This window comes from Ambystoma mexicanum, chromosome 5q (genome assembly GCF_040938575.1).
Source record: "Ambystoma mexicanum isolate Mex_15411 chromosome 5q, UKY_AmexF1_1, whole genome shotgun sequence".
Lineage (NCBI taxonomy): Eukaryota > Metazoa > Chordata > Amphibia > Caudata > Ambystomatidae > Ambystoma > Ambystoma mexicanum.
In genome coordinates this window covers 464,643,640-464,658,249 of record NC_090933.1, presented here as the reverse complement: position 1 = coordinate 464,658,249, position 14,610 = coordinate 464,643,640, and positions in this window count along the sequence as shown.

Here is a 14,610-nt window from a genome sequence, read left to right as displayed (position 1 = left end):
TAAAAACACTAGAGGAAACCAGAAGAAAAAGACAAGACAAAGGTGAAATCAGATCAAGAGAGAGGAATTGATTTATTTAAAAAGTGTTGTTTTCAACATTTTCCTGGAACATAAGAGGTTAATTTCTTGTCTTAGGTTCCCAGGGAGGGCGTTCCACAACTGGGCGGCGTGGACTGGGAAAGATCTGCCCATCCCCCTTGTGTGTTTGAATGCGGGACAGGCGACCAGGGCCTGGTGTGCTGAGCGCAGTTGACTACTTGGAGAGTAGTGAGTTACTGCTGTTTTAAGGTAGGAGGGAGCATTGTGGTGAACAATGCTGCATGAGTTGAAGTTAATGGGGTCCTGTATGGACAGCCAGTGAAGGTCTTTGCTGTGTTTAGTGATACGCTCCTTCCGCGGAATCCTTTTAATGATTCGTACAGCATCATTTTGTATCCGCTGATATCTCTTTATTCTGGTAGTGCTGGATCCGAGGAGTAGGGCATTACAGTAATCCAGCCGTGGTATAATGACTGCACTGGCAATGGCAGCCACGTTTGCCTCTATTAGGAAGGGTTGAATGTTCCTAATGTGACGAAAGTAGTGGTTACAGTTTCTGCTGATCATTTTGACATGTTCGTCCGCATTTAAGGAGGCTTCAAGAGTGACTTCAAGGGTTTTCATCTTAGTTTGGACGGGTATCAGGGATTTGTTTATGGTGAAGGCATTGTAATGCATGCTAAGCTTGCACCTGGCTTGTGTGTAGCCAAACGTGAGAAAACCCGTTTTCCTTCTGTTTATACACATCCAGTTCTCAACCATCAAGGATTCAAACAGTTTATATATCGAGAGAAGGGTGGATAAGTCTTCTGAATGGTTCCCACTAAGTTCCATGACCAGTTGAGTATCATCTGTGTAGTTAGTGGAATAGATACCCAGGCTCTCTAATAAGACACAGAGTGGCTGGGTATACCTAATAAACAGCACAGGCAATAGGCTGGCTCCCTGGGGCACGCCGCAAGGGATAGTAGTAGGAGGGGAGAGAGCATCTCCCCAGTGTATCCTGGATATACGATTGGTCAAAAAAGATGTGAACCATTCAATGGCTCCACTAGTGCAATTTCCTCTGGTTGTTCAAGTGTTTGTAGGAGGAGGAGGTTATCAAGCAAATCAAATGCTGCTGAGAGATCCAAGAGGATGAGCAAACCTGATTTGCCCCTCTCTGTGATCCCAAGCATATGAGATTGCGAATCTAATAATGCTGTTTCAGTGCTATGGGCAGGCCTGCAACTGGATTGGCCTCCATGTAAGATGTTGTTGGACTCCACGTGGGTTTGTAGCTGTAGCTGTGAAGTGGCAATTTTGTCCAGTATCTTAAGAAAGAAATGGCAGTTCATTATGGTCCTGAGGTTCGTAGAATCTCTAGGATCATGGCCCATTTTTTTGGGTAATGTGGTAACAGTAACTGCTTTTATAGAGACAGAAATCTTTTCACTCGAAAAGAAGAGTTATCAAATTGTGTAAGAAAGGGGGCAAAGATGGTATTGTGCTCAATTATAGGTTTGGGAGGTAAGGGGATTTCCACAAATGATGTGGGTTTCATGCTTGAAAGGGTCTTTTCCATTTCAGGTACCGCGATAGGATTTAGGGTAAATGGGGGCTCGTTGGAGAGGTCTCTAAGACTCGTTGTGGTGTTACAAGGGATTTCACAGGTGTTTTGGGCAGTTTGAACTTGGTCCCTAGCTTTAGTAATCTTTGCCTTGAAAGCTGCCTGAACCATTTTACAGTCTTCCACTGAGAGGGTATGGTCATTGGCAGAGGAAGCAGGTTTTTCTAAGGATTTGAACATTTGAAAGAGTTTACTTGGTTTGTTCAGGTCCTCTTCTATTTGTGTGTTAAAGTAGTTCTTTTTAGTTTCGACTACCTTGGCTGTATAGGAGGTGTCCATGGCTTTCCAGGTTTCCTTATTGTCCTTGTTTGGATCTTTCAGCCATTTGGCTTCAAGTGATCATTTGGTTTTCTTGAAGGTGGCTAGCTCTGGGATGTCTAGGGTTAGCTCTAATATATCTTGATCTAAGAGCATATTTTGCATTGGTTATACCTAAATGTATATTGAGTGTTGCATCTGTCTGTTTTGGCAGGACAGCTTTCTTAGAGGGTGTGGTACAAGAGTCAAATGTCTGCAGTCTATAGCCCCAACTACATTAGGGAAGCCCGCTATAACATTGAAATGGGCTTAGATGTGGTCAAGAGCTACTGGATCAGTGGAAAAGGATACCTAGCAAGTTATTTAATTTGATTTGATTGCGTATAGTGTAAACATAGCTCCAGAGCAGCAGAGCGCTATACAACAGGTTTGTGCCAGAATTGGGCTTGGCATTTTATACAGTAACATAGTAATGTTGGTGGGGTGGGATAGGGATTTTTATTCCTCCAGCAGGTATTGTTGAAAGAGCCAACGTTTTTAGTGTATTGTGGAATTGGAAGATAGTAGGGGCATTTTGAGCTTCTACCAGGATTAAGTTCCAGATGGCCGGGCATGGCAGGAGAAATACTGCTTGAGAGCCTTCTCTTTTCAGGCTCTCTTTGACTCCAGCCTTTTAATAGTTTTGCTATGTGAAGTGTGCAAGCCTCCAGAGGTGTGGAGTTTAGCCACCAAGTATGTTGGTGTTCTATTTGAGACTGCTTTGTAGGTGATACATGCAGTTTTGAATATGATCCTGGCGGGCAGGTGGTGCCAGTGAAGTATGCGCAGTGTTGGAGAAATACACCTGGATTTGGGGGAACCTGTAATGAGGTGGGCTGCAGCGTGGTGGGCTGCTTTGAGGGGGCCAGGTCTGTGGCTGGAAGCCCAGTACGGAGAGAATTTCCCCCATCAATGTGTGAGATAACAAGGACTTGGACCACAATATGGAATTCGCTACAGGAAATAAATGGTTTGATTTTACGATGTGTGTGGATCTGTAGCCATGCAGTTTATGCCTTTTTGGCTATGTGCTTTTGTAAGGAAAGGATACCATCAACAATGAAGCCCAGGGATTTAGATGAGTTTGACAGCTGTGGGGGAAATCCTTCCAGGCATATGTCATCCAGCCATTGTTGCACATGTTGTTGTTTGGTGGAGGGACCGATGAGGGCAAATTCCGTATTGGTCAGGTTCAGTTTAGGATCAGAGTTTGACATCCATGTTTGAATAGTAGCCAGGAATTTGCAGAGGTGAGCAATGTCCTTGCGTCCACTGACCTTACGGAACGGCCGAGTGTCATCAGCATACTGATGGATGGCTAGGTTGGGGTCATTTAGGAGAGTTCCCAAGGGTTTTATGTATATATTGAAGATGATTAAGGAGTGAAATGAACCTTGAGGGACCCCACATGTGACTGGGAGTCAGTTGGAATTGAAAAAGACCATCTGTACAACCTGGCACCTTTCAGTTAAGTAGGATGCAAACCATTTCATGACCGTTCCAGAAAAGCCCATCCTGTTGGTGGGGAGGGAGAGGAGTATTTGGTGATGAAATGTGTTGAAGGCAGCTGAGAGGTCCAAGAGGACTAGGAGACATGAGTCACCAGTGGCAGTGATTCTGAGCACATTGTCCACCACTTGGATGGTTGCAGTCTCAGTACTACATTTGGGATGGAAGCCAGACTGGTAATCATGGAGGAGGCCAAGCTGGTCGATTTTGGCAAGTAGTTGGGTCGCAACTACTTTCTCGATATGTTTCCTGAAACTGGAAGCTAGTCGTGATAGGTATGTAATTGGCTATGTGCTCTAGGTCAAGCAAAGCTTTTTTCAGAAGTGGTCTATGAGACCTGTCTTCAACACGTCTGGGAATGCACTGAGGAAGGAGTTCAGAAGACAAAGGAGTGTTTTAAGTTTTAAAGTGCTGGCACAGTGAGTTGTTTAATGAGGGAGGCTGGGAGGAAATTGTCTGCATAAGTAGTGGGTTTGAGTGAAGCCAGAGTGTCTGAGAGATATTTAGGAGAGAGGAGGGTGAAGTCAGTTCAGGAGGGGAGTGCCAGTGGTCGGGAGGCGGGGAGGTGGGCTAGCAGTGCCTTGTCTGGTTGGGGGGCATCGATGTAACCTATGATTTTATCAATTTTGCTAATGAAGAAGGTGTTTATTCTGTTGCATTTCTCTTGTGAAGCTGGCACCTCTGGGGCAGGTGTGGGCTTGGAGCAGTGCTTGACTACTTTGAATAAGACTTTGCTTCTGTTAGAGGCTTCCTTAATGGGGGAAGTATAGTAAGCCGACTTAGACTCAGAGATTATGTGTCTGCATTGGGTACACAGGGATTTGAGGCATCAGAGATCCTTTATGCTCTATTCCTTGTGCCACCACTTTTCAAGGGATCTGATAGAGAATTTTGTGTTTGGCATGCTTGGTGTGTACCAGGGTGCAGGCGCATTGACGTTGGTGTGACTAGACTTGAGATTTATATGAGCATCCACCAGTCCTTTGGCAAGGTGATTACATATACACGGAAGGGCTGATGCATTCCCTGTGGTGGGGAATGTTGTGAACGTTGCCTCTAGTTTGTCTAGCTGGGAAATCCTTGAAGGAACAGCACTCAATAACAATGCGTTGGGCCTGACCTTTGTGGGGAAGCATTGCGTGTGATATGAGAAGGGGGATTGCGGCATGGTGTGTCCAGGCGAGGGAAGGTGGTTTGAGCATGAGAGAATCAGGCAAGAGGTGAAGACTAGGCAAAGCATGTGACCTTTGACACGTGTGGGGGAGGGTATGATCTGTTTAGTGCCCATGGAGTCAGTCAGAGAGAATAAGGAATCACATAGGTGATTTTCTGGTTGGGACTCAGGATTTTAAAATCTCTGAGGACTATATTATTAGAGAAGGAAACTGTTGCAGAGGAGAGAAAGTTAGAAAGGTCATTGATGAAGTTACCACTCCCTTGAGGTGGCCTGTGAATAAGGTGGAATGTAACTGAGTCATTGTTTAAGTTGCAGAACCAGCATGACAGGGTTTCAAAGGACTTGTCACGAGCCCCATCCAGAAGACGCCCTGGCAAGCCCATGGGCCAGGAAGGGTCTACACTAAAACCAGGCATCCTTGGCCTAAGCCTTCTTGGGGCCAGTCCTGGTGCCTTTGGCGCCAGGCTCATACTTGATAAAGGACTTGTATTGGGAACTACTTTATTTCAGTGTCAATCAACATGGAGACATCCACATAGCTTGGCTCCTTGGAACCAAGCTATGCGGTATAGTATTTTTGGGTGTGGTACCATAGGAACTATTTTACCTGGACTACTTTCTTGAAGCTATTTAAACCACACCGACTGGGATAACACGCTTTGCGTTACTTTGTAATTCTGCAACGTGACGCTCACCGTGTTCAGCTGCACCCGCGAACCTCGGAAGAACAGCATCTGTAAAGGAGAAAAAAGACATTGTTAGCAGCAGCTGCTTACCTGTAATTTCATCCTTAGCTGTCCATGGCTCTTGAGATCAGCATCCTGGAACCAGCGCTCCTCCCAAACCGACGGATCTGCAAAAAAGGGAGTAATAAGGCATTAGACATTTTTACAATTTAATGAACGGTGCCGAGAAGCTTACCTCGCAAGCCACTCCTCGACCAGGACCAGGGTCGCCTCAGGAATTCCATGCACCCGGTAGGCACCATAGCCTACTCACCGCATCAAGGCGCTCTAAAAACGCCATTACTTACCGGCGAGACCCAATTTAGTCTATGCCACATATTGGACTTCCGCGCACCTAAGGAAAGAAAAGACATTATTTAAACCAAAAAGGCATGCAAGGACAATAATATAGCACAGCAATAAGACCTACCTGAAAGACTCAAAGCGGGCCGGCATCAGTGAAGTAACTCGATCGCAAATGCCCACCAAGCACAACGCGCCCCTGCCAAGAAGGCAGGATGGAGAGCACACCTGCATTAAAAACAAGGTGAGGAGAGGTCCAGTGAGGCCGTGGGTATACAGGGTGGTGGGGGACTGTTTACCCCAGTTGCCCAGTCTTGAACATTGCCCACCTGTATTCCAGGCAGAACCCTCCCGCTGGTCACACCTAGGAACCGCAGAAAAGGATACCTGAGTCCCAACTGCTGGGTGGCGTCCCCGTGGAACCAGGTGAGCGTAACAGGACCTGTGTGTAGGGGTAGGCATTACCATGTAGGGCTAGTCGATCATATGGATGACTGCCACCCCACCTCGAGGTTTTCCTGTGCCATCTGTATATATGATACTATAGCCGTGGAGTAGGAGTACATCAAAGAAATGGGGTAGGAGGATGTAAGCCATGTTTCAGTGATGAAAAGGGCATCAAGATTGTTGTTGGTTGTGAGTTAGGTGATATTGGCAATGTGTGTGACCTGGGAGCAAGCACTAACCATCATAACCGGGCAGACATGAATAGAAGGCACATGTTTTAGGGATGTACGGGGATATTGATGAGGTTTGCCAGGTTAGCGCTCCGGGCTACATTGAGTGTTTAGCTGTGCTATCTCTGGAGGGGATGTGAATGGGTTTTGGTGACTGGAGACACATGGTGATATCTACCTAGTGTATCATGAGCAGAGTTACTGGCCTTCAGCCCCTACCAGGCTCTGACAGGACCAAACAGGTGTTCTTTTATTCAACGGCCCTTCACTTTAGACGCCCAGGAGAGAGAGTCCTGTGAACTAACAGTTAATAAGGGGAAGCAAAGGGCAGGCCTTAGTGGGCAAGCAGAATTTAGGTCACACGACCTAGGTTCACTTGCACCAGCTCACCAACTGCAAAGGAATAGAGGCTGGAAGGCTGCTTAAATATGGGTAAAAAGGGCAGCAATGCAAGGAGGCACCAAAAGATTAGCCGTGATTGACAGGTGGGCGTGGTTTAAGTCAGATGACCTAGATCCACTTGCACCAGCTCACTAACTGCAAAAGAAAAGAGGCTATAGGGCTATTTAAATAGGTTGGGGAGGAGGCAGAAAACCAAAAGGCACCAAATGATTAGCAGTGATTGACAGGTGGATGGAGTATAGGTCATGCAACCTAGATCTACTTGCACCAGCTCACCAACTGCATAGGAAAAGAGGCTGGAAAGTTGCTTAAATAGGGGTAGAAAAGTGTAGCAATCCAAGAAGGCACCAAAATATTAGCAGTAATTGGCAGGTGGGTGGCGTTTAGGTCATGTGACCTAGATCTACTTCCACCAGCTCACCAACTGCAAAAGAAAATAGACTAGAAGGCTGCTTTCATAGGGGGAAAAGGGCAGCGAACCAAAAGGGACCAAACGATTAGCAGCGATTGACAGGTCAGTGGGATTTAGGTCACATGACCTAAATCCACTTGCACCAGCAAACCAACTGCAAAGGATTAGAGGCTGGAAGTCTGCTTAAATATGGGGAAAAAAGGGTGGTAAACCAAGAAGGCACCAAAGGATTAGCAGTGATTGACAGGTGGGTGGACCTTAGATCTTGTAATCTAGATCCACCTGCACCAGCTCACCAACTGATCCCTCTCATCATGACAGACATCTGGGAGCGTATGTCGTAGAAGCAAGGATAGGTGATGCCATGCACCAGGTGCATAGAGTGCTGAAAAGGAGCACCGTAAGTATCTTCAACGCAGGCGAGGAACAGAATGTTCAGGCTTCCATTTGGGCTCAATGTAGCATTTAATTTCTGCCTGGTGGCTGTTGATGCTGGGCAGGACCAGGCTGTCGGTGGCACAGGCTTGCAGGTCTGTGGTGTCATGGAGGGAAAGTCTGGGCCTGTACACCCTCGGTGTGAATGACCTTTAGGCTCTTCCACTGTTCCTTCTGATGCTTTGACTGGGTGGGCTAGGTAGAAGGCTGATGCTTTGCCTTGGGGGGAGTGGGTGGAGAGTACAGGCTGATGACCTGCTTGCAGGGGGGCCAGGGTTGCAGGCTCATGGACTGGCTGCTGCTGCCGGAGTGCCATCTGCGCCTGTAACAGGATTCTTCACTGGCTGAGGTGCAGTGTAAATGGTTCTTCTCTTTCCATGTTTGTGGCAAAAAGTGAGGCTGGGGTGAGTCTGATTTTGATCTGCTGTTCCAAGCCGCTAACTGATGGCTATATTCATGTGTGTCCTGTTGTGGGTTTTTGAGGTAATTCTTCTGGTATGGGCCGCCTCGTCACTTTAGCACAAACAAATAACAGCAGCCAATGTGGAAGGTACATGACCATTGATATGCCAAACTTTCCAACATGTTAAAGTACATCATTTGGCAATAGAGAGTATTCAGGGGTGAATACAGTGTGAAAAAATCTCGGTTAAAACACTCTGGGCACATGGTTAAGTTGTCCTTGTTTATACATGTATCTTTAGCTTCAGTTAGGCAGAAAGGTTTACATCAGTTTCTCTTTACTTCTATGGCAAGACTGGAGGCGAGCATTATGCTTCAACTTCTTTTATTACTACTCCTCAGCAGTTTCAACAAACCAATAAACAAACAACAAACTGAAAGCAAACCTCAATAGGCTTTCCTCTTTTGAACTACAATCCCCATAGTCTCTGTAGTCCACCTCCTTTCATGCTCAGCAATGACCACTTCTTGTCCCTGAGCTCCTCCTCTTCGTTTACTGCTCTTCAAGCAGATAAGTACTATTTTAACCATCTCCCTGTATCAGGTGAAAGGATAGAATTTCGTTTGATAAGATTGAGCTGTTTATGCCAGCGGAGCGCAGGAACGTAGCAAAATATCTTAGGGACATAAATCAATCGATTTTAATTGTTGCACGTCAGGGGAGTGCGAGTTTATGGCTGCGCGCACGATTTGTGTCGCGAGCAGGAGAGCAAATGTATAAACTTATAAATAATTAGCCCGCTCGTGTTGGCCTCTCTCCCATGGCGCAATCACCCTGTGCCGCATACCAGGCACTTTAGGGGTTGTGGCCCAGCGCAGTGGGAGCCATAGGACGCTCACGCAGCGACAAGCGAAAGCCGAAGCCCTCCAACCCCCTCCTTTGCGAGGGCAGAGCCCGCAGCTGCGGGTGAGCGTTGAGGTCCTCCGACCCCCTCCTTTGGGGAGGCGGAGCTGCCTCAGGCGTATGATCGCCAGAGCACCCAGCCCCCTCTTTTGCAGAGGCGGGGCCGGAGTGCTGTGCTAGCTTCCATGACGCATTATTTCATGTGACGCAGAACAAAGCACATCCAAGCCGGGCCCGGTGGTGATTAAGCTACATTGTAGCAGTACCCACGAAGAAAATGAACATACCGGTGCGGAGAACACCGCTCTACACGCTCTCCTGAGGAGTTGGGTACTGCCTGCAGGCAGAGATCAGCTGAGCAGTATAATGCCAAGACACACGGTGAAGGCTTACAGCCCTACACGAGACACAGAGCCCCTCTTGCTCAATGGACAGCTGAAGAAGGAAGCCTATCAGGCAATTAAAACAATACAGTCCAGTGCAGCCACATACAAAAAAAAATATATACATTGATTAAACGTGAAGATACTAATAGAGAAAAGGACTCAGATTCTACAGTATTTCTCTCACTAGAAGCACCTAAATAGTGAAGGGGTGTGCTCTGACACCTGTTACAGGCATACCAGGCACACAGCAACCTCCCAGAATGTCGGAATTTGAACTGAGCGAAGAGGAGCAGTCATTAGACTTAGCTGCCAGCTTCAAGGAGGTGCTGGGAAACTCACTAATAGATGCAGTGGCTCAAGGGGTGAAACTCCTACAAGACAGTCTGGAGAACTTGGAAGCAATGCTTTACCAGCCCTCAGATGGCACCTTAAGGACAGAAACACCTCGAGGAGGTGGAACAAGACATGTTCGATCTGGACAGCACACGAAATCTGAGGTCATCGGACTGGCAACCATCACCAAGGGTAGCACGGTACATGACCATGAGACTCAGAAAAGAGGTCTGACAGCACCTTTGAGCAGAGTGCCCAAGACCAGACCTTCCGGGCAAAGTGGCCGAAACTCCGAAACTAGACCCCAAGATGCTCACACACATATCTAAGACGAGTAAGGATCCTCGCAAGGGTATCGATAGATCTTGGAAGAGCTGCCAAGAGAAAGTCCTCGACCTAGCCTGTCCACTCGTAAAAATCATTGGCCTGACGGAGAGAGCTAGAGACAAGGGGGAAGAAGTAGACCTCGACGGCCTAGCAGGCTGAGCTCAGAGAGCAGTCAGCCTCCTAGGCAATGCTAACTGCGCCATCGCCTCAGAACGAAGAAGGGGGCTCTTACTGAAGATCGATGCTAAGCTCAGTGACCTCACCTCATACGAAGCAGGAGAGGCGTCTCAAGGACTCCTCTTCAGAGATGCTTTCATGAAGGAAATGGGACGCTTTGTCGGGATCTACACTTCCCTCGAAAAGACGCAGGCGTCCATCCGCAAGATCTTTCCCAACCGAGTTTTTGACGGGGCCAGTCAACACAGGGGTCGCTCGGCTGGTCGAAACAAGGGAGGTAGAAGACCCCCTAATCCGAGGGCTCAGTACTGGGAGAACAGACAGCAGGATTCCTTCTTCCCAACCAGAGGTCGCTTCGCAAGAAGACGCAGAGGAAGGGTATGTTCTGCAGAACTAGCGAAAGATTTTTGGCATTTCTGCCTTCAGTCGGAGACATCAGTGATGGCAGAATACCTCCCCGGGACACTGAACGTGGTAGCAGATTGGAACTTGCGCTACCTCATGGACTCCAGTGATTGGAAGCTGGACCCAGTAGTGTTTCAGAAGATGAACCAGAGGTGGGGGCCACTACAAATAGACCTCTTCACATCACGGCTGAACACCCAGACAGTTGCATACTTCAGCTGGAGGCTGGACCCGGATGCTCAGGGCACAGATGCATTCCAGCAAGAATGGATTGGCGGCCCTCAATACGCCTTTCCCCCATTCATGATGCTGAGCAGAGTTCTAGCGAAGTGTCGAGGGAGAAAGCGGAGCTGCTGTTAGTAGCACCACTCTGGAAGTCACAAGTGTGGTTTCCAACTCTTATGAAGGTAACAGTGGATTATCCAAGAATACTCCCAGAGGGAGAACACCTGCTCACAGACCCATTTGGGTCGTATCATCCTCTGAGAGTGAAGGGGACACTCCCACTCTTCGCGTGCAGGATATCAGACGACGCTGGGCTCTGCCAGGCATTTCGAAGCAAGCTGCCCAGCTCATCACGGAATCCTGGGCCCCGTCCACTAGAAGGAGCTACGACGCGGCTTGGACCAAATGGACTAGCTGGTGCAAAGGGAGAGGTGTTCATCCCATTTCGGCACCTGTAGTGACTATACAAAATTTCCTAGCACAGTTGCTACAAGATGTACGAGCGTTCCACACTATTGGAGTGTACAGGTCTGTGATATCCGCAGGATATATACCAATCGAGGGAGTACCAGCGGGAGAGCATCCAGCAGTGGCTAGACTCATCCGTGGGGCCAGATTTAAAATACCCCCGGAACCTCCATATGAGGCAGTATGGGATGTATCAACCATCCTGAAACTGCTAGAAAGTTGGCCGGGGGATAGATACTTATCCCTTTAGCAATTGTCAGGTAAACTTGCAATGCTTTTGTGCCTAGTTTCTTGTAAACGCGTATCAGATGTGAGAGCCCTGGAAGTGAATAGGAGGTCCTTCGGCCCAGAAGGGGTAACCTTCGCAATAGTGACGAGGACTAAGACAGGTACTTCTTCAGTACACTATCCATATTTTCCGAACAGACCTAAATGGTGTGTGGCGAGTTGCGTCAAGGAATATGAAATCTGGACAGCGGAATACAGAGCCGCAAGTACAACGCAATTGCTTACAGCGCGTAGGAAGCCTTTTCAAGGAGTATCCACAGCTATCATTGCTAGATGGGTTAAGGAAGTTATGCAAGTGGCATGCATTGACGTATGAAAGTACGGAGCACACTCAGTGCGAGGAGCTATGGCACCTAAATCCTTTACGACAGGAGTGTCGCTGAGAGAGATTATGCTAGCAGCAGAATGGCGAATAATCACACCTTTAAAGAGTTCTATTTTAAGCCGACCGAGAGCCTAGCGGTCACTGTGTTGGGAAGCTTTGAAAAAGCATAATGCTCGCCTCCAGTCTTGCCATAGAATGAAGATTACCTCTGCTAACTGCGCAGGGAGTATTAATTCTATTAAAGACTAGGAGGCGAGCATTAAATTCCCGCCCAAGTTATCTATTGTGTATATTGTATTCATATATTGTAATGGATAAATACTGTATATGATGGTAACGATAGATGAACGCCACCGTAAAATGTTCTGTTTGTATTATTCCTAGGGGAAGAACAGAAGAATAATTGAGATAGGAGACTAATTGTTATGGACGCCTGGAGGCGAGGAGGATCGACATTCGGTTTGGAGTGGTTTAAGTCTTCGCTCTGTTGGCAGGACATAGTGTGGAGTTTAAAGAGTGACAATTTGGAGCGAGTTAAAAAGTGGAGGAGCTCAGGGACAGGAAGTGGTCAAAGATGAGCATGAAAGGAGATGGACTACAGAGACTATGGGGATTGTAGTTCAAAAGAGGAAAGCCTTTTGAGATTTGCTTTCAGTTTGTTGTTTGTTTATTGATTTGTTGAAACTGCTGAGGAGTAGTAATAAAAGAAGTTGAAGCATAATGCTCACCTCCTAGTCTTTAATAGAATTAATGCTCACTGCACAGTTAGCAGGGCTAATCTTCAATGTGCAGCAAAGCCAAGAGTGTGAGACAAGTTTAAGGTAACACAACTATTGCAAGTTACGGTGTCAGGTTAGGAGGTCTGTTGTGGTTTCAAGATTTGGCCATGGTGCATCATCTTGTGACGTTAGATTAAGGGTGCCATATCTAGAAAATTCCAGAGTTTTAAAATACATACGTTTTGGCTGCAGCCATATGAAGAGATGAGCTGGCCACGAGTCCAAGCAAGCGTTCACAGGTGTCCCTTCTTTCATCCCTAATACAAGTACCATATAATGGCACCTAGGATACATGGCTGCGCACAGGGAGCAAGACTCCTGAGAGGGAGAGACTGGAGGTCTATTTAAACTAAGGATGTAAATCAAATCTAATCAGAATTGTCTTTATTTCGAAGATGTGCAATGCACCAATAAACGAAATCACACATTTAAACCAACACAGCAGAAATAACATGTTGGATAGCATAAGACATCCGTTTATCAGCGAACAACGTTCATGAAGCACAGTGATTATGAATAATCAGTTAAAATGCATTAAATCATGTTCCATTTGCCCCTGATATGCAATGAATCTTAGTAATACAGAGCAAGAATAGTATGCTTTCTACGGAAAGATAGAAATACTGGAAGGCAACACATTTCTGTCTAACTCCAGTATATTTTAGAATGGGAACTGAATATTAATTACCTCCTGGTAAGTGTAAGATCTGGGTACAAACAGCGTTACAAAAACAACGTTCAGATAGAGAGACAACCATTTACGTTGCTAACTACACTTGCCAGATGTAGCAGGTTCGTCCTCCCGCTTCCGAAGTTTGTCAATCCTGCTCAGGTAATCTCAATAACCCGAATCAAACAAATAATAATGGCAAACCGAGCAGTTCCCTTGCTCTGTGTTGCTCTTATTTCTTTCTCTCAGCGAATAAAAATGTCTTCCAAGATTTTTATATTTATTTCAGTGCCACCAGAAAGATCTAGAAAAACCTGCGACAGGTCTAATTTTAAAAAAGCCCTGCTTAATGTAGCTCAACAGCTACTACCCATGCGAATATCCGAGTACAAAAAGGGCCTGATGCATAGAAAAGTGTTAATTGAATCTGCAAAATCCCCGCACCGAAAACGATTTTGAGTGTCTCTGCGCACAAGGTTTCCTAAGCGTGTGCTGCGTATTCATGGAATGCAAAGCGCAAAGTAACGCAACCTGCAAAGCAATCCAAGCTGCTTGAGGAACACCCACAACACACCCCCACGCAGGAACGTCATTTCACCAAAATACGAGGGGTAGCGAAAGTGAAATCACATGACCCCTGACCTCTGAGGACATCATAGGAAATGATGTCATTTGACCCCACTCCGAAGTGATATCACAGGAAGCGATGGAACACAACCTTTTACCCCTTGACAAAACAGGATGCGGCATCACATAGCATTGTTCCTAAGTACACTATGAAAACTATGATATGATATGATAGTCTATTTATGTAGCGCCTATACACAATGGCCCTCATTCCAAGTAGGGCGGTAAGGGATACTGGGCACCGGTAAGGAGACCGGTGCCGGTAATCCCTTACCGGCCTGCTACGAGGTCCCTTAGCGGGTCACTTCCTTAACGCCTGGTCTGACAAGGTGTTAAGGACGGGACCCGTTAAGGGACCTGGGTGCAAATAACGGGCTTGGCATACGCCGGCCTGTTATTTGCACCCTCCCCATTCCTATTGAGCCCTATAGGGGCTCAAATGGGAATGGGGAATGGTTTGTTGAATGGGGACTTACCGGTCCCTCCAAGGTCGGAATGGTCCGCTAAGTCTCCATTGTACCAAACCGGAGTCGGTACCAGTATGGGAGGCAGTCATGGCGCAAATAGCGCCATGACTACCACCATACTCGGAATGAGGGCCAATGTGTTTCAAAGTGCTTCAAGGCAAGGGAGGGAACAAGGGAAAATACAATGACATTCTTACAGGCCATGAACAGTAAGGATGTGACATTAACTATCATACTCGGCC